Genomic DNA, 25,098 nt, shown 5'->3' on the forward strand with positions numbered 1-25,098 from the left:
ATGTGTTTCCATGTGGAATGGGGGGCTTTGGATTCTTGGCTCGGTCTGTGACATGCTGTTTCTGGCGTGTCTGCTTTTCCATCTCGTGCTGTTGTTTGGAGATCTCATCAATTGGACATCTCATTCCACCACAGCCTTCATCCACCTTTGTAGCTGTTGAGACTCTAACATCTTCTTCTGCCTGCTCCACTGTTGAGGACTTAAAGACCCAGGGCTGGGGGCCAGATAGACTTCTTACGGTATTGCCATGCCACAGCACCCGAGAAGGATACATATGGCTTTTCAGTGGGGAGAGCATTGCCACCTACTGTTCCCACCACATCCTGGTGGTGCTGACACCACTGCTTGGTCTGTGACTGCCTATTCATCTGAGTAATCCGTGCTTATTTCACACCTAACCTCTGAAGGTCATTCACCATCCACCACCTGTGGATGTGCTGGGTAGCAACACAAAGTGTACGAGAAAAACAATGGAACTGAAAAAGCATGAAGTTTGCATAGATGGAATGTAAGTAGTAGAGGTAAAAAACAGTGAAAAATAATTAGCTTTCCCCATTTTGACAAAATATGTCAAGAGAACGTTAGTAGCCACATCTCATCTGAAAAGTATTACCTCTGTAAGAGTGGAACCTTGGTTTTATAGTGCTTCAGGCCCTTCATAGATGAACATACACACCAGCACAGGGGTGTCCAATTTGTCTGGCCACAAGGGCTGGCTGAGGGGTGCAGGGCTGGTTTTCAGGCTGGATCAGGCCCATAGACAGGCCCCATGTGCCAGATCAAGCCCACATAGCTGATTACACTGGTATAAATGTTTCATTTCTCCAGGGTTACAGAGTGAAAAGTGCCATTTCATGAGTCTCCCATACTGTCTCTTGGTTCTAGTGTAGATAACCAGCATTTTCCAGGCATTTCTGAAACTGTCTGTTTCCTCTTACGCTTGAATACAAGCCATAATAATCCTTTAGCAACAGCTGATAAATGTTGACCTTTTATAAACATGTAGTAGATGTTTCATGGAATTTGTCTGTGTTCAGGCTGGCCCAGCTAATCCTTCCTTACCAGATTTGATGGGACAGAAGTTTCACTGTAGAGTGGTAACAGGTAATAGTTTGTTACTATACTGGCTGTTTTATGTATCAAAAGTGGCTCCTATTCACCTCAAAACAAAACAAAAAATCCTTCAGTCTACAACATCAGTTGCTAAATTGTGAAAGTTTGGTGGGTCTTCTCATACTTACTCGTGCATACTAGCAAAAGCTAAACCTCTGATCAGCTTTTGGGATTACTTGTGGCAGATGGAAGGGATACCAACAAATGCGATAGACCAGAGCTGTCAAAGATACAGCCTGCAGAGCGGATTGAGCCAGTGTAGCCCAATCATCCAGCCTGTGGCACTGCACGTGGATCTTAGCTGGAATCAGGTGCTGCCTGGGCCTGGCCCACACTGCATGTAGTACACAGGGTGCAAGCTGCACATGGTGCAAAGACCAGTCCAGGGCACACAATACATGATCAGCTTACAATGGACTGGCCTTGCACCACTCATCCAGCCCACAGAGCCTGATGAGCTTGACACCCCCATAACAGGCTAATAACCATAGTGAGGACTGGTGCTTAAAGCAGTGGAATCAGAGTCAAGATTTTCAAGTTCTATTACTGGTTTTGCTATTGATGGTGTCTGCTTCCCCATCAGTAAAACAGCAATGATGACAATACCCACTTCACAGGAAATGAGTAATACTTAATGCAAATGTGTTTGGCAATCCTTGGAAGTTGCAGAAAAATCTTGGAGTCTCAGACCAGCAGAGACTCCCTATGCCTGAAGAAGGGTGAATGCGCCTGAAAGCTTGCTAAGAACTTTTTCCCCAACTACTCAGTTCGTCTAATAAAAGCTATCACATCTACTCAAAGAACCTTGCCTGGAAAAATACAACACATTTCTACCATTAGAATGCAAGGCTACATAGCATCACGAAGCAAACAATGTGGCTTGTACCGTTAATCAGCAGGTTCAGTACGAGTTGAATTCACATCAGCAGCGAATCCGCCTGAATCCAGTGGGTGTCTGGGGCTCATGTGGTGCTCATTAGAACCTCATTGCTTTTCAAGCTGTAAGTTGTGCACACAATCTCAGCAAAACAATGAGGGGAAACAGTCTAAAGGCAGCTTCTCTATTTTGTTAGCTAACATTGTACATGGCCCTTTGAGGCAGCACTCCTGCCACGTAACAAAAAGCTCCATGTCACGCCTGTTTCTTCATATGGCACAGGTAACGGTTGGCTTCCCCTCTTTCACTGCTAACTCGATACAGTGATTGGGATCACATGCCAGCTGAGGCAACCTATCCTCTATGGATTTCATGTCTCCTTCTTTGTGCTTCCTTACAGTAAGCATGCAGCTGCTAGTCAATAAGCTCAGTGACATTTATCACATTTATTCCCTTATCGGTTCTACAACTGAGTGTCAGGAGCAATTATTCTTCAGATAGATAGAAATAAAAGATTCTGGGTTGCCCTTGATTATTTATGCAATATTTGTTTTTCATCTCTGCATGGAAGTGTCACTGTGTCACGTGCATTTTCATTTTAGCTTGTGCACTACAGAACAATTCAGAATGCCAATGTCTAGGCCTGTGCTAAACAGAATCCATTGTTTATATGTTGTGACCTACTTGTCACAATGCGGTCTGGTTAGCATCCACTTATTGCATGGAATATTATCCATGCACGGTATCAGTTTATCCCTAGGAATACAGAAATTTGATAGAATTATTGGAGTACTGGAACATTTGAGGTATTAAATTATTCCAAAAAAATGACTGCTTGGACCAGGTGGAATAAATGTCCAGAACTCAACCTGCTCATTCTAAAAACCAAAAGCTCTTTTCGTCTACTAATATAGTTAAAATTATAATGGTTATAACAATTTCTGACACAAGTACTAGTCTTTGGCTAATGACCACCCCAAATCCATTACATACTACTTTTCAGACAGCTATACCAGGCCCTATTTAATATTGGAATATTTGATAATTGCCCTAGAAGTGCACCAGATTAGATCACGTAGCAGACAGAATTCAATGGCTTACTTTGCTAACTAGTCCATTATGAACACATCTGCAACTGAGTAAGAGGATCATAATTAGAGGGACTTTTTCACGGATATCCCAGTTCATCTCAAATAGTTCTTCTTCTGTGAAAGTAGTGCAAAAGATAGACAGGATGCAGAGCAATTACAATTACATTATCTTGTCAGAGCTCATTTCACTGCAGCTTTATTAACATGAGCTTCAGTTCTTTACAACAGATTCTAACTACAGAATTAAGTAAGAGCCATGCAACTCACTGGACCACATTCCCCTGGTGTAACTCCTCCAAAACCAAGGGATTTATGCCAAGAGATTGATCTTGCCCACTTAGTTGTACCATGAATGTAAGCTTTATGCAGCCTTTTAAAAATACATGTGTATGCATTATTTTCAAAAGCAAACCATTTAACAAGAATTCCATGACAGAGCTTCTGACTAGGATGTTGTCTGGCAAGTTCATGGAAATGCATATTGCCTGCTTTGTGGACATCTCTAAGATGATTCAGTGAACTGGGAATTCATTTAATGAAGCAGGTTGGGGCAAAAGGGAAGAAACTGGAGCACTAGGAAGACAGCAGCTCTGAACAAAGTTTGCAAGCATGCGAGGGGAAAGGAAGTTCTTTCATGCGACTCATATTAAAAGACTTGTTTATCCTTGCTAGAGGGAGAGAAAAAGCTACATAACAGGAAACACATTTTTTCTTTGCCGTGTACGTTAAGAACACTAAAGGAAAATAAATGAGAGCTGCAGCAAACTGCCAGTCACTACTATCACAACTTGTGAACCTCTTACAACAGCCTCTATGCCATCACTTCCCAAGGAAAGCTTTAATGTGAGCAAAGAGAAAAAAAATAAAGGCCATAACAAGTAGTGAATCCTCTGATGTAAACAAATAGAGCTATACTGATTTACATTACCTGGGTTCTGGTCCAAAAGGTCTTTTTTTTAGAATGAGAATCACCTCTTCCTACAATGTTGTTTTGAACATGACTGTCTGTAATTTGACATGCATACACCAAACTGGAACTAGAGTGTGTGAAGGGAAAAATGGTCAATAAAGAAGCAATTTGGGGAAGGAAACAGGAAACATAAGATCAAGCATTAACCATTTATATTGTTTTTATCCTAATATGGTATCTAATCCATATTAATATAGGGATTAATTACTCCTGTTAATGCAGATGGGTATGCTATTTACAGATGACACCAAGTTAAGTAGAGTTGAAAACACTTTGGAAAGCAGGATTAGGATTGATCAGAATGAACTGGACAAACTGGAGTTATGCTCCAAAATTAGAATTAAATGAGGACAAGTGCAAAGTCTTGCATTTAGGACAGAACACATACATGGGCAAATACCGACAGAGGTATAATTGACTACTCCAGGGGCTTTCAACCATTTTGAAAAAGTATATCCCTTCTGCCTCAAAGTTTCAGCTCATGGACCCCTTTAATTTTTCTTGTTTTTAAGGGGTGGGGTTGGGGAAAGGGAGTAGATTTGGGGCAGGGGCAGGTGCTGCACAGCTGGGACAGATCTGCAAGAGCAGATTGTCTGGGGGATGTAGGTAAAGGAAGGCTGGTTTCCACTACTGCATGCACCCCAGTAGAGGTCCAGGGGGCACGTGCCCCCTACATCTGTGCAGGAGGAGGAGGCAACTGCTGTTGCAGGCTGGGCTCTGCACCTCGCTGCCCCTGCCCCAAGAGCTGTGCAATACCATGTGCCTGCTGCTGGGCAGGCAGGGGACAGACACACACACACAGATGCAAACACCTCCCCATCAGATAAGTGTGTGTGGGGGGAAGGGGCAGGGTGGGGGAGAGGGAGGGAATGGGGGGCCAGATTGGGAATGGCAGGGGGACGGGAGTGTGTCTCTGTGCCTGCTCCCAGGAGCAGGGCTGAGGGGGACAGGGCAAGGGCAGTGGCACACCTCTGCAGACTACACATGCGCTGTCTGGCCAACTGGGGGGCTTGCACGCAGTGGCTGCCACCATCAACACCACCCACTGCCCTGTGCCACTGCTGCTGCTGTGCCCATGCTGCTTTCCTACAGCCTGTCACATGGCCGGGGCCGAGGGGGCTTGCATGTGGTGGTTGCTGCTATCACCACAACCCAACACCCCACACCACTACCGCCCCCATGCCACTTTCCTATTAAATCCCCTTTCAGTCTTCTCTTTCCAGACTAAATAAGCCCAGTTCCCTCAGCCTCTCCTCATAAGTTATATTTTCCAGCTCCATAACCATTTTTGTTGCTCTCCACTAGAATCTTTCTAATTTGTTCACATCCTTTCTGTATCAGGGGCCAAAAACTGGACACAGTACTCCAGATGTGACCTCACCAGTGCTGAATAATCTCTTCCCTTGATCTGTTTGCAACATTCCTACTAATTCAGCCCAGTATGTTGTGATCCTGCTTCACAGTAAGGGAACACTATAGATTCAGATTCAACTAACTGTCTATTGTAAACCCCAGGTCCTTTTCTACAGAGCTGCTGCCTAACCAGGTGGTCCCCAGCCTATACCAGTCCATGGAATTGTTCTGTCTTAAGTGCAGGACCTTTTATTTGTCCTTATTGAACCTGATGAGATTTCTTTTGGTCTAATCCTCAAATTTGTTGCGGTCTCTCTGAAACTTAGCCCTACCCTCCAGCATATCTACTACTTCCCCCAGCTTGGTATCATCTACAAACTTGCTGAGGGTGCACTCCATCCATTCTTCCAGGTCACTGATGAAAATATTGAACAAAACTGGCTCCAGGACTGACCCCTGGGACACTCCACTTGATACTGGATGCTAACTAGATATTGAGCCATTGACTGCTGCTCTTTAAGACCAACAATCCAGCCAGTTTTCTAACCACCTTACAGTCCTTTCATTCAAGTTGTACTTCCTTAGCTTACTTGAAAGAATGTTGTGTGAGATCATACCAAAAGCCTTGCTGAAGTCAAGGTATGTTACATCCACTGATCTATCTGCATCCACAGAGCCAGTCATTTAATTGTAAAAGGCAATCAGGTTAGTCAGGCATGACTTCCCATTGGTAAATCCATTCTGACTATTCCTAATCATCTTTTTTTCCAAGTGCTTGCAAATGGATTCCTTGTGGGTCTGCTTCATGATTTTTCCAGCAACAAAGGTGAGACTGATTGGTTGGTAGGTCCCCAGATTCTTCTTCCCTTTCTAAAAGATGGGCTTTTTCTAATCATACAGGACTCTCCCAGTTGCCAACAGTTTTCAGTGACAATGGCAAGATGTTCTGCAATAACATCAGCACCTTCAGGTGCATTGTATCTGGCCCCATAGATTTGTACATGTCCTACTTTTCTAAAATGTCCTTAACCCAGGGGTGGGCACTATACAGCTCATGGGCCAGATCCAGCCCACCAACTGACTGGATCTGGCCCATGGTTGTCTCCATAGTGCTTCACATGAGGCTGAATCCGACCTACTCCTGCCAAGGTAGCCCATGCTGCAGTCCCACCAGTGCCCACTATCTCAGGCCCCAGCCAGCACACTTCTGGTGGGGTTGTTCCCAGCACAACTTCAGTGGTTGGATGCTGGCTTTGCTCCTCTCATCTCCAGCAGGAGCCACCTGGCTAAAGCTTCTTCCCTGCCTGCCTGTCCAGAGTGAGCGGAAGGGGCAGGAATGGGAGAACAAGTCACAGCTGGAAGTAAGGGGAGCAGAGCAGCACCTAGTCAGCTGCAGCTGCACTGGGAACAGACCCACTGGAAGCTGTGTGTGCTGGCAAGGTCCTGGGCTAGTGGGGCTGTTCTGCTCTCCTTGCCTCCAGCTTCAGCTGCTGCTTGTGCTCCTGCCATGCTGCTTCAGACAGGTGTGTATGTGTGTGTGTGGGGGGGGCTTCCACCAGGTGGCTCTTGCCCAGTATGTGGAGCTCTGGCTCTAGCTCCCAGCTGCCTTCCACCTGTTCTGCCTTCCTGGTGCAGTTAGCAGCCACCTGTGGGTGGGTGGAGTAGGTGGAAGGTGACTAGGAGTTGGAGCTCCATGCGCTGGGCAGGAGCTGCCCAGCTGAAGCTTTCCATTGCTGCCCACCCGGAGTGGTGTGGCAGGAGCAGCAGCAGCATTTGGAAGAAAGAGGAGCTTAACAGCTCTGTTAGCCCAGGACTTGGCCAGCATACTCATCTTTCAACAGGACTGTTCCTGGTGTGGCTGGAGCTGGCGGAGTTCTGCTCCCCTTGCATTCCAGTGATGATGTGAGTCTGGCCGGCTGCAGCCACACTAGGAGCAGCCCTGCTAGAAGCTGTGCACTGATCAGGGCCAGGGCCGGCAGGTGTGGGCAGGAGCACAGCATGGGCTGCCCTGGGTGGGGCTTGGCCCCATGTGGAGTGCTGCAGGGGCAGCCACTGGCCGGCTGAGTTCTGCTGCATGGGTCCCCCCACATTCCCCTCCCCCCCATCACCCCCATCTGGATCCCAGGCAGCCTTTCACCACACACAAGCACATGCCCCCCTCCACACACCCCCGTACACCCTGCACCACCCCACAGCAGGGGTGCATCAGAAGTGGACTGGCCAAGTTTGCTAATAACACCAAACTTTGGGGTAAAGCGTCCACACCTGAGGACAGGACAACAATCCAGACTGATCTTGGCAGGCTCAAGAAATGGGCAGATGGCATTTAACTGAAAAATGCAAGGTTCTCCACCTTGAGAAGAAAAACCCACAGCATGCTTATAGGCTAAGCAGTGCTACACTGGCTAGCACTTAGAATGAAGGAGACTTAGGGACTGACCACAAAATGAACATGAGCCTTCAGTGTGATGCTGCAGCTAGTAAAGCAAGCAAAACTCTGGCTTGCATCCATAGACGCTTCTCAAGCAAATCCCAGGAAGTCATTCTCCCCTTGTACTCAGCCTTGGTGAGGCCACAGCTGGAGTACTGCATCCAGTTTTCAGCTCCACAATTCAAAAAGGATGTGGAGAAGCTTGAGAGAGTGTGGAGGAGAGCCACATGCATGATCAGAGGTCAGGAAAATAGATCTTATGATGAGAAGCTGAGAGCTATGGGGCTCTTTAGCCTGGGAAAGTGTAGGCTCAGGGCTGATCTGGTGGCCACCTATAAGTTTATCAGGGTTCTCATCAGGATCTGGGGGGACATTCGTTCACCAGAGCACCCCAAGGGATGACAAGACTGAACAGTCACGAACTCCTCCGTGACTGTTTCAGGCTGGACATAAGGAAGAACTTCTTTACTGTCTGAGCCCCCAAGGTTTGGAATAGACTGGCACCGGAGGTGGTTCAAGAACCTATTCTGAATGCCTTCAAGAGACGTTTGGATATCTATTTTGCTGGGATCCTATGACCCTTGCTGACTTCCTGCCCTTTGGGCAGGGGGCTGGACTCAATGATCTTCCGACGTCCCTTCCAGCCCTTATGACTATGAATCTATGAAACAGTGAGCGAATCACACTTGTCCCACTCCCGAACGCTGCTCCCCACCTACTCAAAGCCCCATAAGGAGTTCTGGTGAGTTGTTGAGTTGGGGAAGGGTACTGACCCAGCCCACAACAGCTCATTAAAACTCCTACATAGCCCTTGGGCCCAAATAATTTCCCATCTCTGTCCTAACCTGTCCTTACACCACTGTCAGCTGCTCACCTCCACCCCAACCTGTGCTGCCAGGTGCAGTATTCTGGGAGCTGACCTTTTCTGTGCAGACTGAGGTGAAAAAAAGGCCTTCAACCTTTTCCACATCATCTGTCCGAGGTTGCCTCCCCCAGTCAATAAGGGACCCACACTTTCCTTGACCTTCCTCATGTTGCTGACATTCTTGTAGAAACCCTTCTTGTTACCCTTCATGGCCCTTGCTAGCTGCAACTCCGATTTCACTTTGGCCTCTCTGATTTCATCCCTGGATGCCTGAGGAATACTTTTATACTTCTCCCTAGTAGTTCCTTCAATTTGCCACTTGTAATCTTTCTTTTTAACTTATTGAAGAGTTGCCTGTTAAGCCAAGCTGATCTTCTGCCACACTTGCTCATTTTCATGATGGTTCATTCCTACTCCCTCAGTAAGATTTCATTAAAGTACAACCAGCTCTCCTGGACTCCTTTCTCCCTCAGACTGGCCTCCCAGTGGATCCTGTCCATGAGTTCCCCAAATGAATCAAATTCTGCTTTTGTGAAGTCCAGGGTCCTTACTCTGCTGCTCTCCTTCCTTCCTTTCCTTGGGATCTTGAACTCAATTATCTCATGGTTGCCGCTGCCTAAGTACATTCCCCACCAATTCTCCCCTGTTTGTGAGCAGCTGGTCTAGAAGACCATGGGCCCTAATTGGCCTCTGCAACACTTGCACCAGGCAGTTGCCCCCAACACTCTCCAAATACTTCCTAGATTGTCTGTGCCCTCCTATATTGCCCTCCCAGCAGATGTCAAGGTGATTGAAGTCTCCCATGAGAACTAGGCCCTGTGATTGGGAAACTTCTTCTAGCTGTCTGAAGAAAGCCTCATCCAACTTATCCTCCTGGTGTGGTGATCTACAGCCGTACGTTTACAGCATACTTTGCATTTTCCCACCTATAATACTTGGAACTGTACAGCAGACAATGCTATGTGAAGTTAACTGATAACTCTCTAAGTTACACTTGAGTTTGAGAGAAATTAGCAGTTTTCTGTTGAGCACTTGGTATAAACATCATTAGGATGTCTTGGTAATAATAGCTCTCTTTTCCACTGAATTTTCTGTAAATGGGTACCTGGTCATTCCAGCTGGGAGCCAAAGGTAGTAGCATGTGATGGTGACCACTTCCCCTGTATGCTGTTGAAAAGCAAAAAAGTGTGCTTTCACTGTGCAAGCTTTAGCGGCTACTTGGATTTGGTAGCCCTGTGACTAACTCACTACAGTGTTTTCATCTGTGTTCTCAAGGGATTTAAGGAGGTCAGTATTGTTATCGCTACTTGGCAGATAGGAAAAATGAGGCACTGTGACAGGAAGCAGGTTGCACGAGGACACTGCATAAACCAATGATAAAGGAGGGAGCTGAGTCCAGGTCTCCCTAATCCTAGCTCAGTGCCCTAGTCACTGGACTATGGCCATTGTTCACATGGTTCACCTGCCCTACACCTGTTCTTTATTTGCAAAGCAAGTTTTCTTTGTCTTGGCATTTAGACTTAGTGCTCTTAAAAAGCCCAGCATGGGCCTGATATAGGTTGAGGAAGAAATAAAGGCATGCAGAAATCACATAGAACAGGCTCACAAAGGAGGAATGGGCAACATTGATAAGAATTCTGCCAATAAGTGATCGAAGAGAACACCTGATGATGAGGTGATAATGTGATTGTGAGAAGTGTGATAGCAGTTCACATCACGAGCACATTCCTCAAAACATGGACATCTGTTACCCATGAAAGGGATACTGCCAACTTCAAATCTGGTTAATTAAAAGAAAAAAAACAACTCCAAAGAGAATGAGCTAAAGACAATTTCAGCTGCTGTGTTGCACCCTGTGTCTCCAAATGTTGGAGTTTTAGACTTACATTTTTCCATTTAAAGATATTTTTTCTCCTTTTCTTACACAAAAGACACAGAAAACAAGTGCAGTTAAATCTGAACATTACACACAAAGGGCCAGAATCTAAATAGTCCTATAAGCCCTTTCTGCTATTTGGGCCATGTGGAAGCATCTGCAGAGAAGGCAGAAGTTCTCCTACTGAGAACTGAAGGAATACCCTTGACACAGGGGCCAGCTCTGCATGTTTTCAGGTGGAACCCCCAGCTGAGGGGCTGTTCTGGGGGAGGCCTGTGCTACAAAAGGGAGAGTCCATATCTGGATTTTTTTGCCACTGGTGTTCATGCTCTCTTGCAGTAGTAGGGCTGTGCGAACCAGCACCATTTTGTTTCGGCTTCCATTGCACTGTTTTAATGGGACAGTGTGTCGTGTTGAGTTTTGTTTAGTTTTGAAGCACTGTTCCATTGCGTTTCATTGAAACCGTTTCACTGTTTTGATGCTGTTTCGACATTTCTCCCATAGGTTACAGTGGAGAATCACAAAAGTGCCTATAATGCTATCACTTCTTGCCTGATTTGAATGCAAGCAGCAGGGATGGTAGCCTCTGCTGAGGCCAAAACGTCTGTCAAGTTTCAAGGAGATAGGTGCAGGGGTTTCTGGGAAACCGCACTTTAAGATCTTGAAAGCAAAACTCACGTCACTTGTAAGTGTGAAGGCACAGGGGGTGAAAACAGCAAGCATGGTAGCCCCTGCTGAGGCTACAAAGCCTGCCAAGTTTCAAGGAGATAGATGAAGGGGTTTATGGGAAACTGCACCTCAAGCTCCTGACAAGCAAAACTCGTGTCGTGTGTGTGTTAAGGTGCAGTGGGGTGAAAACAGCAGGCATGATAGCCCCTTTTCAGGCCATGAAACCTGCCATATTTCAAGGAGATAGGTGCAGAGGTTTCTGGAAAATTGCACCTCAAGCTGCTGACAAGCAAAACTCATGGCATGGGTGACTTTAGGTGTGTGTTAAGGCATGCACGCACTGGCACTGGGACCTCTACATGACATGTTAGTGTGCCCCAATGTTGTCTCCTCCTCCTGTACAGCCTCATCTCGGTGCACCACTTCAAATAACAACAGGTAAGTAACCAGCACAGTAGTACCAGCAGCATCTCAGGCAGCCAAACTGTCCCAGAGCCTTTCTTTCCTCTCCTGCAGGAGTTTCTTCTCCAGCAGCTGCCAGAGAACTCTCCCTGCCAACCCCAGCCCTGGGGCTCAGATGTGCCTAGGGCCCTGGGTCCTTCTAGTCAGCTCACCAAGGACAGGTGCTAGGGGTGTTGGTCTGAGGACATGGCACTGGCAGACAAGGTTCTTTGGGTCAATCTGGTATCTTTTAGTAGATCAACTGAATAGTTAGAAAAATATATCTTAGCAAGGTCTCAGGTTGGAAAATCCTTCGTCAAACTGAGAAAGCACCTGCAGTTGGGGGTGGGGGGGTGTGCGCGCACGCACTGTTCCTGGATGAAAGGAATAGTAAAGCAGCCAGATGCTGGCAGGCAATGCAGGCAAGAAAGCCAGTCAGTGAAAATGGAAATGGAGGCATCAGGGGGTGAGGGACAGGCTGGGGTGGCAGGGGGAAGAGGGATGTAGCAGGTAAAAGTGGAGAGGTACCTGGGGAGTTGGATGTCTGGCAGGTTGTAGTGTGTTAGAATTCCAATGTCTATACTGAGTACATGAGTTTCTGTACCTAGGAGGTTGATGAAATGCAGTCTGTAGGTTCATCTGTGAAGTGGTTTCAAAATTCAAATAAGCACTGAACCTCGCTAAGTTCATCACTGGAAGCCAACTTCCTACAGCCCAAAACATACCGAATGGATCCAGGCCGTGCCATGACAAGACATGCAAAACCTGCCAAAAATATCTCTAGTATGGAGATATCTTCACAATACAATACATATCTCCATCAGGGTACCAAGCGCCCTGATGGAAAATACATGGAGACATCAAGCAACAACTGCGCACCAGAATGAGTGCACACCCAAAATCTATCAAAGACAAGAACAGAACACCACCTGTCTCCAAACTCTCAGGCCTGATCCTCAAAGGAAATTTACAAACCACTTTCTACAGATAACCCTATGAACTTCACTTCAACAACCTCTTAGGTACAGAAACTCATGGACTCAGTATAGACAGTGAAATTTTGATACACTACAACCTACCAGACATCTGACTTCCCAGGTACCTCTCAACTTTTTACCTGCTACATCCTCCTTCCCACCCACCGCCAGCCTGTTCCTCACCCTCTGATGCCTCCATTTTCATTTTCACTGACTGGCTTTCTTGCCTGCATTGAATGCCAGCCTCTAGCTTCTTTACTATCCCTTCCATCCAGGAACAGCACACACACTAACTACAGGTGCTTCCTCAGCCTGACGAAGGATTTCTGCTGTGAGAGAGGCAGCTAACAATGCCTGAACGCTACGTGCCTGATGGTGGGGCCTGGTGCCTCTGGACCTCACCATGGAAGCCATGCCCTTGAACCACATTGGCAGTGCCTGTGGTGGAGGAGGAGACTGGCTGATGGACGGTGTGCTGGCACAGGATAGTGGATCCCCCTCTTCTACATCCCCTTGCCTCCACTCTTCTGCCTCCCTGACTATCTTTATCAGCACCTCCATCCACTGATCCAGGCTTTGGCTGCTACATACACGTCCCTTCACACTCGGGTCACACATGATGGCCAGTGCATAGACCATACTGGACTGCAAGGGATCAAGCCATTTCCTGATTCCGTCCTTCAGCCGCCTCACCAGTGCCTGCATGTCTGGTGACAGCAACTTGTTTCAGCCAGGAACATTGATCCCCTGCAACCTCTCCATTTGGTTCTGAAGTTCTCTCACTACAGGGATCAACTGGCTAAGAAGGGCATTGCCAGTATTGAGGGCCTTGGTGGCATCAAGGAAGGGCTTGAGGACCACCAAAATCTGGGAGATCCACTCAGATCTGTTAAGGGGACTGCTGATTCCAATCTCCCTGAGCAAGACCATCTCATGGATGGCCTTCTGTTGCTCCAACAGCCTCTCAAGCATCAGGTATGTGGAGTTCCACCAATCTCTACATTCTGCATGATTTTTTACTGTGGGATGTGAAGCTCTGCCCGCTTGTTCCACAGCATCTTGCCCCCCTTGATGCTCCCGTGGAAGTAGCCTGCCATCTTCCTGCATTTCCAAATCAGCTTGCTGGTGGTATTGGCATCATCACCGGCAGCCTGCCCCTCTCCAATGTGTCCCCGACAATGAGGTGGAATTTGTGTGCCACACAGTGGATGCCAGCAAAGTTGGCAACACAGACCACCTTGACCATATTGGCCCCATTGTTGGTGACCATGTACCCATGGGTGAGCTTGCCTGCCCAATAAGCCACCCCTGCACCAAGCAGTTCATGGTCACCACGATCTCCCTTGCTGTGTGGGATTCATCCATCACCTCAGCTTGAAGGAGAGCCCACCGATGGCCTGACTGGTTGCATCAGAGCCCTGTGAGGCATAAGTATGTATGATCTCCATCCTGGCTTCTCCAAATGTCCAAGGTAAAGTGTAAGGCCACCTGTGGATCTGCCTTGCACAGCTCCTCCCTCAAGTACTTCCTATATGCCTCATACAGGGAGGGCACCACTGTCATGCTGAAGGTAGTGCATGCAGGCATTGGTAGGATGGGGCCACATGCACCATGAGCTGCCTAAACCCTGGCCTCTCAACTAAGGAGAAGGGCTAGCCATCCACAGCAAGCATCACTCAAATGCTCTGGGTGATCTTACTTGCCTTTGCAATGTCTCTGCCTTTGCCCCACTGTTCCAGGGTGGCCTGCCTCTGCTTTGGGGGGATGGGGGCTTTGGATCCAGAGAGGGACTTCCCTTTGGGCATGCTCCCACTAGTGCCAGGCTGAGGAGGAACAAGAGCAAGGGGGTGGTACCTGCAGAAATGCATCAGCATCCCCGTGGTGCTCATGTGTTTTGTTCCCTTGTTCCAGCTGGTTTTGGCTCAGCTGTGCAGGCAGATAGCATATGTGGGATCATTTGGCAGCTCAAAATGATCCCAGACCACACTACTCGTTCACTTCTCTGGTGCAGGTGCATGTGTGGATGCTGCCTTTTCCCCCTCCACAGCACACTGAGGCACAGCAACAGGAGGAGTGGCACCCTCTACCTCAACCTCTTCTGAAGTGCTTTCTGGGGGAGGAGACCTGGTTCTCAGGGAAACTTGAGGGGTGCGGAACACAAACTCAGATGATTCCCTCTTCTTCCCCAGAATTTCCCTTGCTATGGCACTCAGATCCAGCTCTTCCTCTGGCACTGGAAGGCTCAGCATGGGAAGTGAAATGGGGGTTGAGAAGACTGTCATGCCGGCGCTGCTGCTTGTTGTCATGGTGGTGGTGGGGTTATGGCTGGTGCTCTTGGAGGGGATGCAGACTCAGGCACAGGCAGTGGCACTGGAACTGCTCCCCTCTCCTTGCTGTCTGTAGAACTAATGGAAACCTCATGTCTGCTTGTTGTAGCAAAGAAGCTGCATCTCAGTTTGGGGGGAACTTACACCTCTCCCTCTACTCCCTCTTCTGCTCTGCCCTGAAGGCTTGCCAGCTGCCTTTCCAGCATGCTTCATGGTGTGTTTCATAGTGCCTTTGCCTTGGTGTGCTGGAAAATCTGTGTGTTCTTCTGTAATGTAATCTGATTGATATAATATATGTAGATAACTGTACATGTATGTGTATTTATGTAATGTATGTATGTATTTATGTAATAAATAAAATAAAAATACATAAATGTATGTATGTATTCCTATATAAAGTCTATATTACAATATGCAATATATGCTGTGTGTCCCTGCACAGTAAATGGAATGCACACTGTGAGAGAAAGCACAGATTTGAAAAGAATCAAAATAGACTAACAAAAATAAAAAGAGGATTTTGGGGGAGGAATAAATTGAAATGAATCAATTAATATAATAATACAATAAAAGAGTATAGAAAGCAAAAGGTATTGATGAAACCCACTTGCTAGGCTAGCAAGAAGGAAATGAATGGTAGCTTTTGTTGTCTGACACTGATGAGTTGCTGGAAGACAGACTCAGTAACTGACCCCAAGGCAGAAAGCAGCTCAGTTCAAACAATGCTGCTTTTTATGCTGTTTTTCCATCCCTCCCCCAGAGCACTGGGATTGGAAGGGACCTCAGGGAAGGATCACAGTCACTGGCCAGCTACACAGTCAATATCAGAGCAGTCCTTCCCTCCTCTTCCCCCTCCCTCTCCTTACTTTCTATTTCTCTGCAGGGAAGCCCAGCTTGAGTTTCAAAACTGGAAACGTTTATAAAGTTTTGAAATGTTTCGACTGCCCTCATTTCATTTCGAGGATGTTTTGTATCATTTCATTTTTGGTGGTTGTAGTTCAAAACGAGTTGAAACAGTGTCGAAACAAAACAGCCAGTGAAATTTCACACAGCCCTAGCAGTTAGCTATTGAAACAAGGGCTCAATGTAAGGCAGTCCGCAAGGTTTCTGATTTCCTAGGAATAGGGAAAGTCAAGCTGACTTTTTTATTTCCCTGTGTTGCTGCCAAGCCAAGCAGAGAGAGATGAATCAGCCCCACCGTTCTCTGCAATGTGCCACAAGTTTACTATCTGAAAAAGAGGGAGAAATATCTTTGTTTTTCTCATTCTTGTTTGCCGTCATGATCCTAAGGATCATTTGTAATGAGAATGAGATGAAAAAACATTCAAAAGAAGGTGTGATTTTTAAATTGACATTCCCCATTCCTAGGGATCAACTGTTTCATCCACACTTAAAAATAAACAAGGAAAAATTAGTTAAGAACATGGGGAGCATGTAAAATAACATGAAGGAATGAGGAACTATGTTTGCAGAGTGAATGTTATGCCCTGGGATTGATAAAGCCAGTTGACGTGCATATTTTAGCACAATACCTAAATGCTATGGGATAAACTAATACATCTGACGCATAAAAGCACAGATAACATGATAAGAATTTGCCATGCACAAACACATATAAACCCCAGTGCTCTTGATCCAAAGTTTGTTTCAGTCCTTTAAAAAAAGTCAGGTTGACAGAGATTGTGCCATACAACAAAGGAATGTTTTTTCTTTCTGCCTGCCTGCATACATACAAAGGAGGCATGGGGTAAAACTTCCACAGATACTGAAAATGGAGTATGTGTCAAAAAGCCTATGAGCCATGTTTACATCATGGCAAGAACATGCTACAGCTAGGTTTCCCCCAAGCACTTGGGCTGTGCAAAGTTTTGGTAGCCAATTCAGCGGCCAAATCTCCAAATCCAAATTAAATTGGGAGACCTATTAATCTCTCTGAATTGAATCAGAAGCCTCCACATTGATTCAGAGAGATCTAGAGATTCGGTCATAGACTTTACAGGCAGGCATTAGGCAGTGCTGGCGGGAGCAGCTGCATAAGCCCTGGCTTGAGCCGGCACCTCCAGGAGAAGCTGCGGCTTGTCCAGCTGCCCCACACAGTTGCTTTCCTGCTGGGGCAAGGCAGGCAGTGCTGGCAACCCCAGCAGAAGCCATGGGGGATCGAACCGGGAGCTGGGGGGAATGATCGAGGGCTGGAGGAATGAACAGGGGCTCCCCCCACCAGCTCCCAGTTTGATCTCCCAGCTCCCCAATCATTCCCCCCATGTTGGGTTGTTTATTTTGGATTCTTTGATATTTGCAACTGACTCCCTTGATGTTCTGTTGACCTCACTGTTTCATTCTAGTTAAAGATGTGGTCCAGCATGCAAACATCCTTACAGCTTGAAAAGGAAACTTGTTTATAACAAAATTGCTTATTCAACGATTTGGATGAAGGAATTTTGTCCTACATACCCAGAGTGCTCATTGAGAAACCATGGGATAATGTCAGATGAACATTCTGCTTTATTCTGTCATTCCGTAGGCCAGTTTGAATCACAGGCATATTCTAAGACAGTGAAGACATGCCTTTTTGGTGGACGTACCATAAATTAGTCCCTCACCATCCCTGAGTGCTACTCTAATCCTGTGAGGGTTCAGCTGGGATGTAGGCAGACAGGCCTGCAGTAGGCCACTAGGAGCAACCTGGGATCAGCAAGGCCAGGGCACAGATTACAGGAGCTGAGGGGGAAGATCCAGAAGATTTTAATCTGAGACACAAACTGAGATCAAGAGTCAGGAAGCTGAAAACTGGTGCCAAATGCCAAGGGAGATGTGAGGCCAGGGTCAAGGAACCCAAGATGAGTCAGGAAGTTGGGAAAACCAGAGAAAGCAGGGCCAAATTTCAGGGGAGATCCAATATCAGGGTCAGGGAAAGCCAAAACTGAGTTAGGAGCCAGGAGAACCAGAGAGCATAAGAGGTGAGTGGCATTTTCAGCAACCAATTCAGTTGCAACAAATAGGGGCAGTTGCATAAACCAGGGGCAGGGGCAGGGGCAGGGGCAGGGGCAGGGGCAGGTGTGACAAGTCAGGTGCTTGGTCCAGTCAGGCATGCCTGATCAATGGCCTTGATGAATCCCTTCCTCTGCCTGATCTGCTGCTGAGCTTTCTGCTTCCTGCCCTGTGCAACCTGTCTAATCTTCTGCACTTTCTCCTCTCTGATCTGTTGCATGCCACACACAGAGGCTCCCCATGCCACTTATGGTCCCCAGGCCACTGGTTGGCCACCCCTGTACTAAGATACACTTAAGGTGACAGTAATGTCACCATTAAATTTAGTCATGCCACTGAGTTTGAGATGAACCCTTCCTATATATGTACCAAATGCAAGGGAGGACAGATGTTCTAGTCTTGCTGATGCGGCTGCAAAGTGCTACTTGCCTAAAAACACAATTCCCTCTTGGGCAGCAGTACTGATTTTCCACTGCTAGGCCTATAAACCTGATATGGCCCTTATGGGAATATGAATTGACTATGGCAAACTAAGAATAATCCTTGCATTTTAACAAGTAGTCATCCCGCACAGTGAAAATGTCAAATGTTAACTAAACCCAAGGGAGCTGCATCCATGGACAGAGATGTCTACATCACTTGGAGTCAAAAAGTAGAATGTGGTGAATTCGGACTGTGGCTCTTTGTCCCCTTTAGCAATGGACCATGCAGATGCCCCAATAATTAAATCATTTACTTACTGGGGGTTACAACAATTGGTAATGATCCGGACAGTGCACAATCAGCAGGTTGCACTCATTTGTTCTACTGCTTAACATCACCACTGTGAGAACATCATTGTTTATTATGGCTCAAAGGCAGTAATCATTTTACATAATGTGAGGATTTTTTTCACTCAATTACTTTCATGCTTTAGGCTGATGAGAATAATAATCATGCAACAATTACTTGTACCTCCACAGATGATACTCAACAACTCAGGTCATTGCTTTTTAAAGTGCATATATATTTTGTTTATTTTTTAATGTGTGCTTTTTTTGTCTTCTAAAAGGATAAGAATAAAGATCTGAATTATTGTCTAGTTCTTTCCCCGCCTCAATCAGAACCTTTACTGAAACTGAAAGGCTGTAAGTTTCCAGTAGATAGGTCAGAAGCCCCCAAATACTTGGATGCTAAGGTGACAGATGACAAGATAGACAGATTGCTCTGGTCTGCCAACCTGGAGTCAAAATAAAGAGTTGAAGCCACCGGTTATTGCCTTGTTTTAAAAATATCCTTATGAATTATTCATAGCCTACCCACTCTAGTTATTAGTTATTGCAAAGCCTCTCTCTTTTCAGCAACTCTTTCAGGAGCTAGGCACAATCAACATTTTATTCTTCAGTGCACACACCTCTTGCTCAGTTAATAGTATCTGAGTGTAAATGCAGGCTTCATCATGATAGAAATGTATCTGATGGCCAATTCAGCATCTTTGAAGCACAAATCTAAGTTCATTATTGGTATCAATAGGAAGTTTTGCTTTCAAAAGTAGGCAAAGAATGGGCAGGAATGAAAATTATTTAACTGAGCTATGGCAGCCTGATGGTAGATCCACAACCTAGACTCAGGCATACTTCTTTGCCTCTGAGTCAGCAGAGGATGGGAATGAAGCAGAGGCATCTTAGTCCTGTGAGGGGTTGGGGTTAAGGGCGGGATAGATTTTTGACCAACTGTCCTGCTGATATAAATCCTTTAACTGCGATGGGCCTCATTGGGAACTTCAGCCTCAATCATTGCAACATGTTATTTTCCCAAGCATGTGCTTGGCATCCCATGTTGTATCAAGATCAAAATATAATTCCTCCCTTGAAGCGCTTAATGTCCAAATTTGACATAAGATAAATGAGGATCATGAGCAGACAGGAAGATTGAGGAGGGTAATAATATCATTTATGGAAAAAAATAGCGGCACAAAGGCAACATCTGTTTGCAGCCAAAGACACTCAAGTAGGAAGAGACTGCAGTAATGGAGACCACACTTTTTACTCCCTATGGACTGCTTGAGGTAACACTGGGCTAACAACGATGGATTTTAGAGACTGCTGTAACCCTTACTCCTTGGTCAGAGTGCATTCATTTTGATAGGGTGGAGAAAGTGAAGATGTGTGTATAGGGACATGTACATCGTGAGAAGCAGAGAGGGAGAGGATGTAAATCATGCTAATACTACTTGACTAATGTAACAATTTTCCCCAGAAGATCTCAAGGCACTTTACGAAGGTTTCATTACCCACATTTGGCAGATAAAAGAAATGCACAGAAAGGCACATTTGTCTTATGTCATTCGGTAGGCTCGTAGCACAGTCATGATAGAACCCAGATCTTCTGACTTCCACTCTAGCGCTCTATTAGTAAGCCTGGCAGTAAATCAAGGTGTTTACTAAACAATTTATCTTTTTGCTTTGGTAAGTTGGCTGTTCTGATTGCAAAAAGACGTGAAGAAATACTTTGTAACCACTTTGTAAACATTAATGGTCTGAATTGCAGTACCAAACCCTGAACATTTTTTTAGATTAGAAAAAAGATTGGATAACCTCCCTTCCATTGTCCCCAAACAGTGTATATCCATCTGTGGTTAAGATACTGAACTGGGTATCAGGAGACCCTGGTTCTATTTCCACCTCTTGTCACAGCCTTACTGTGAGACTAGGGGATTCTTAGTCTCTCTTTGACTCTGTACCTCATCTGTACCATGGAAAAACATTGCTTCCCTGTTCAGAAGCAGCCTGACTCAAAAACGAGTCTTTCTTCAGATCTATGTAAGTTCCATTATGCAAAAGGCTTGAATAGAAAAGGCAGTCAGCCTACTTCACAGCAAAGTAGGTTTGGACTGGATATCAGAAAAAAAAACTTCTTCATTAGTAGAACAGTGAGGCAGTGGAATAGACTTTCTGAGAAAGCTGCAGACTCTCCAACACTGTCCAACTACTGGTTAGGGATGATGTAGGCACAGCTATACCTATGTTTTAATACGGGTCTTTCCAGTGTTTATCAGCTTTCTGGTTGCTGCAAGGGGCCTGGAAGAAATTTCCTCCCTACTGCTGCATGTGTCATGGATTTTCTGGCCTTCCTCAGAGCCACTGGGTGTTGGCTATAGTCAAGGCTAGGGATTTTGACAAGGGCATGCCAGTGCTTCTGCTGGGACAAACTTGGAGGTTCCTGGCTAGAGGGTCTTGCCCCTCTGCTCAGGGTTAGACCAACCACCATATTTGGGGCAGGAAAGAATGTTACTCCATGGTCAGTTTTTTTTTATGGACTGTGGGGGTTTTTGCCTTCTTCTGTCATGGGGGGACATTGCTCATTCCTGATATCTCTCAAGGGCATATTAATAACAACCTTTGCAGAAGCAGGATGTTGGTTGCTGTGGTCTCCCTGTGGTTCTGCTTTACCTGTGGCCAAGAGAACTTTGTGTTTCTAGAAAAGGAATAGGATTTGGGAAGGGAGGACTTAGCAAACAAATTAGCGGTAAAGTAGAAGTAAAGTGACTGGTTCATGCAGAAGTTGAGGACAGTATGGACAATGAAAGTGTGTCCGATAAGCAAGCCAAAATTGGGGTGGCATTTCTAGCAATAAGCAGTTTTTCTCTAGTGGTGATAGGAAGCGAACAGTAAAAACAAAACTTGTTGACCACAAATGGCACAAAGGTTAGAAATGAAGCAGAGGAAATACAATTAGAACTGTCTGATAAAACCATGGCATGACATTCCACTGTTGGAAGTTCCAGGGTTGGCTTCCTGAGATCAGACACAGGCTTGTGTGTGGGCAGATGCCCCAGTCCTACCATTACTACACATGGAAAATAAGAAATTGTATGCATGAATGAATATTTGAAACGCCAGGGAATTCAAATGTGCTAATGGGGGTGCTTTTACGCTCAGGTTGGTCTCTGTTTATAACACTTGACAATTCCTGCTGCCAAATAATCCATATGCCAAAGCCTGAAGCTTCCCACGATGATATTTCCTGTGCCATCAGTAAGGAAGATGGGCAACACTTTGGAGAACTAAAAAAGGGCCCCACTGGTGATTATGGTTTCATGACCAGGTCCCATTGTACCCAAAGCATCATTGTTAGACAGGCTCATGACTTGCAAAAGACAAAATTTTACCCTGTTCTCTACAAGAACATGACTGTAGACCTTGACATAGTGAACTAAGGGGGAGTTATTCCTGACAGACACAAGGAAAGATGGGAGATGCATAGACCACAGAGGAGATGTGCTGCATGCAGTCAATAAATTGGAAGCCTTTAAGTGAAGCTGAACCTAACATTGACTGTGTTTCTGTGCTTTGTTAATTGATGACATTATATTTATTCATATTTCACTTAGCTCAGGCATTGTCTGGAGCCAGTCAATTCTCCCTCCCCCATTTTGCCATGCCTGATTAGGTTTGATGAGTGAAAGAAATAAATCAGCTCTTCTGCAATCCTACATTTTGAAAGCACCACAGAAGAGGTAATCACCCATCATAAAAAAATCCACAGCAAGATGATATTAGGGGCTCTATTCTTAAACTGTTTGATGAAATTATATGTCAGTTAGGTTTCCAGCCCTAAAATACCTGCAATATGCTCTGTCTTATGGCAGCCAATCACGGAGAGGAAAAGGGAAACCTGCTGAATCCTGGATAGAGATAGAAGCTCAGAGTACATCTGGGCTCCTTTCTTAATGTCAGAGTTTTGATTCAAGCAGAAACTCCTTTTGAGAGGGCAGGGGAAGATTGGGGGGGATGCAAAGATGTCAAGTGGCTTGAAGTGAACACACAGATTCTGGCTAAAATGCCCAGATTTAAATGTTCGTGCATTCAACATTTGAATCAAATATGAACAAGATTTTAAAATTAAATCCTCCTGATTATAGCATGCTTAGACACGCCTCCTTGTCTCGTTCGAAAGTGAACAATGTTCTTTCCCCATTCCCCAAGTACTAAATAGTGATGAATAGCAAAAGGGTAAGTGCCTGGCCATAAAAAAAGACACACAGAGTGCACCCTCACATGCAGGGGCGTGTGCTTGCAGGGGCAAAAAAAGTAGGAGCAAAAATCTGTGCTGCTACTTTTTGCCACTGTGCATGCCCCTGTCCATGCACTTTGGTGCAGGGCAAAATGTCCCTCTTCGGGGAAACTGCTGTTATCCTGCTCCTCCCAGCTGCTGGCATGCTGGAGGAGCCAGGGCAGAACTACAGGAGGGGAGATGCTCTGGCTGGCAGCCAGAGCGTCTCCTGGGAGGGATGAGCCTCTGTGTCTGCTGGCACATGTTCCTGTGGTGTGTGCCATGCTGCTTTTTTTCAGAGAATTTTTGTTTGGGTTTTTTTGCTACCGGGATTTTCCGGTAGCAAATTTTGCTTCCACACTGCAAATTTGCAGTGTGGGACACATTTTAATGTTCTGGGCATGCCATCTGCGGCACTGCAGAGAGGTTTGCAGTACCATAAACTGCACATGCCTGCATGTCTAAATCTGGCCATGGAGTACAATGCTGTTTAAACCTCATACTGTTCCACTTTGTGCTTCTCTGACCTCGGAATGATGTATTTAGGAAAATAATATGGAATTTACCAGTTTAATTAATCATTGTGAAACATAATAAGTATAATGCTACTGCAGGGCAACGGAAGAGTATAATTTCTAATAAAAAAAAAGTGTAATTGTATCAAACTTTAAGCTTCCATTGGAAAAAAAATCTAGGTCTTTGAGTTCTAAGGAAAACATCAAAAGAGAGCAAGTGTTACCCATCTACTGGAGTCTGCAGAAAACCTTGAAGAACAGTTCTGATAATGAGCTTTGCTTCCCACAGTATTAACTCTGAAACCTGAAGGCATTTTTACATATGTTCCAGGTGTGTGAGTGTAGGGGGGAGGGGAAGGGGTTGCTTTAATTAATCCAACAGCTGCTCTTATTAAAGTACCCAGAATGTCTCGTTTATCAGCATCCCTGCATTTCAAAATGGCAGCAGGGGTGCTTTATCTAAAGCTCGTTGAACAAGTCATTTTGAAATATGGAAACGCTGATACACAAGACATGGAGGCTGGCTGGAGCATGATAATTACTGTGCTCCAACAGGCTCAATTAATTAAATCTACTCCAATGCACTGTAATATGCACTAGTAGCCTCCCAGCTTGTGTATAGGCACCTTAATAGTGTAATGGTAAAACATGCAACAATTTCACAAGTGATCATTAACACCAAGCTAATGCGCTTATCCTTGGGAGTTGGAGTTCTATGTATTTTCAAATGCTGGCACTGGAGCAGTTGGGAATCAAGTTATTGTCAATGGCTGCTGGTGTGAGGAATGAGAACTGATTAAATATAAATTTATTTTCCTTCCAGCCAAAAGTAGGGGGAGGGAAGAAAAGCCACAGCTCTCTCCCAGATGCCACAAGGCTGAAGTATTTCCAGATGGCTATTATATGAATACTTTTAATGCATTCCAAACATCATCTACCAAGCTGTGGATAACAACTTCCCCTGATGACTTCTACAGCACAGTTATATCTTGCAATGCAAGAATCTGCAGAGAGTTTGTGGGCACAGTTTACTAAAAACAAATTAAAAATCAAATTAAATGCATGACACCACAAGTGAGACTATTGATTGGGCTGGACTGAGGGGACAGTGAACAGGAAAAGGCTTAAATGGTAGAGCTACATCATCCCTATCTAATGTGCTGCATAGGGTGCAACGTTTGACTGCAATGTAAAGGGTTCTACATAAGAGATTCAAAGTTTCAGAATAAGAACATCAACTTAGTCATTCAAAGCCATGTCTAAGGACAAGGACAATGGCTAGTTCTGCTTTAAGTTCAAAGAAAATTTGAACTTAATTCAAAGAAAACCCTCAATGAAAAGTCAGTGTTGCATTTGCTTTACCATTTTAATTCAAATATAAGATGACCCCAAATACAATATGATCCTCCCCAGTAACTAGATTCTATATCTGGAAAATTTATCAATTTGTTATAATTTTCCAGATGTAGAACCTAATTATTAGAGCCTTGCCTTGAATTTGTCCTCCTCCCTACAGGATGGAAAATAAATCGGGGTGGAGGGGAAGGGGAGCAGTTGGCCCCCTTTCTCTC

At 45.4% G+C, this 25,098-nt stretch overlaps 1 protein-coding gene across 1 annotated transcript in view; it reads right to left on the minus strand.

The window, feature by feature from the left end:
* LINGO2 (leucine rich repeat and Ig domain containing 2) overlaps positions 1–25,098 on the minus strand; it is a 683,474-nt gene that overhangs the window by 52,727 nt on the left and 605,649 nt on the right. The gene's annotated exons all lie outside the window — the stretch shown is intronic.

The sequence above is a fragment of the Crocodylus porosus genome, unplaced genomic scaffold (assembly GCF_001723895.1).
Source record: "Crocodylus porosus isolate Cpor-Errol unplaced genomic scaffold, CroPor_comp1, whole genome shotgun sequence".
In the NCBI taxonomy this organism is placed as follows: Eukaryota; Metazoa; Chordata; order Crocodylia; family Crocodylidae; genus Crocodylus; species Crocodylus porosus.